We start from the raw sequence: 2,079 nt of genomic DNA on the forward strand, positions 1-2,079 counted from the left end.
TGTGGTTATAACGCGCCATACAAATCAAATAAATAAATAAATAAATAGGCGTTGCTGGTGCGGCAGGGGCTGGAGGCACACTGGTAGTGGGCCTGGCTGTGGCAGTAGTTGCTGCGACAGAGGCTGGGGGCACACTAGTTGTGGGCCTGGCTGCTGGAGTAGTTGCAGCGGCAGAGGCTGGGGGCACACTAGTAGTGGGCCTGGCTGCGGGAGTAGTTGCTGCCCCAGACGCAGGAGGCACACTGGTGGTGGACCTGGCTGCAGGAGTTGTTGCTGCGGCAGGGGCTGGAGGCTGTGTATGTGGCGGCACCTCCTCCTCATCCTGTGCTTCCTCATCTATTTGCAGCCTCTCACTGTCGCTGCTGTCTGCGCCACCTGTGAGAGGAAGTGGACGTTCATTAGTTGCATGTATCTGTCACACGTGCAGTTGCTACATGCATGCTGGGTGACATTCCCTGACTGCCTATGACTTTGCGTACTTTGGAACCTGTCTGGCTGCATTGTGGTACTTCTACATTGTGGCCACACTACATGTCCCACAATGCTTTAGGGCATTACCTGATGTGCAACGATGGCATGACTATGGAACATTATGGGAGGCTATATGGTCATGGCCATTCATAGGGGACAGGGTCGCAGTCGCATGCCACTTACCTTGGATGTCTTGGGTGGGGGGGGATGAGTCCAGACGAGTCACTCCGATGCACGCCTCAGTCTCCAGCGTGTCTTCTACTTGATCCTCCATGGGGGTGTTTGGAGGGACTGTAGGTCCTCCCCCTCCAGTGCCCAGGGACTCTCCAAGCCTCTCAGCTACCTTCTCTTTGGCACGACCTCGGAGGTCGTACCAGCGTTTCTTGAGTTCGTCCAGTGACCTATCGGCCACACCCACAGAGTTCACCGTGGACGCTATACCCTGCCAGATCCTGCGTTTTTCCTGCTCGGGCACCCTCCTAGAGTCCTTCCCAAACAGTTTGGAGTGGTTGGCCACCACCCCTTCTATTAAGTGCTCCAGCTCCTGCTCGGAGAACTTTAACTTTCTCTTCCGCCCTGTGGTGTTGCTGGGCCCAGGAACTGCATCCTCAGACATTGCTGCATTGCAGTATCACAGTAGAAATCCAAGCAGAATTGCAGGAGCTCTCCCAGTTGCTGACTCTAGGTCTGCCTCACTGTGGTGAATGGGGGTGGGAACTGGCTGCTTCCTGGTAGTGATGTCATCACTGTGCTCGAAATGCGACTTCCCGTTTTCCCGATCTTGCGATTTTGCGATCTCGCTTTTGCGATCTCGCAATTAGCGATATCGCTATTTGCGATATCGCAATTCCGACACGGATGTAGCCGTAAATTGCGATTTTTCAGCGATTATCGATAATCGCAAACGGCTTTTGCGGCCGCGTGCGAATCGCTTTTTTTTTATCGCAAAACATCATGAATTCCGTTCTGCGATTTCTCAATTGCGATTCGCAGTTAATCGCTAATTGAGAATCGCAGATTCCGGTTTTCATGAATCAGGCTGTAATAGCTTCCACCAAATAAGGGCAAAAAATTACTAAAAAATTCAAACACCACACAAAACAACCAAAACAATTTAATTTAAAGTAACCAGGTGATACACTTTGGTAAAATAAAGCTTTCTTTACTGTAAAGATGACAAAACGTCTCAAAACCGACACTCTACTAGGTTCCAGACAGTTGAAATGAAGGATCAAAGTGCAGTAAAAATACGATAAACTATTAATATAAGTAAGTAATATAAGTGCACTTATTTGCACTTAATTAAAATCAACTGTCAAACTTTAAACTAAAATGATGCTTTATAAATCAATGTCAGCCACAGAATAAGGACTTATATTCAAATACTGACTGAGGAATAATGATTTGTGTGGTGCATTGCCTGAACCGAATATAGGAATTCTTATAAATCAAGTGAAGTTTAGAGTGGTCAATGGTATAGCATATTTTAGACTTGTACCTGAAAGTAGTAAACTATGAGTTTATCAGCCGTATGACATGGAGAGTTTCGGAAAAGATCCTCCAGTCTCTAGGTAGAAAGATCTTCATATTATTTGGGTTGGAGTAGGC

The sequence above is a fragment of the Lissotriton vulgaris genome, chromosome 11 (assembly GCF_964263255.1).
Source record: "Lissotriton vulgaris chromosome 11, aLisVul1.2, whole genome shotgun sequence".
In the NCBI taxonomy this organism is placed as follows: domain Eukaryota; kingdom Metazoa; phylum Chordata; class Amphibia; order Caudata; family Salamandridae; genus Lissotriton; species Lissotriton vulgaris.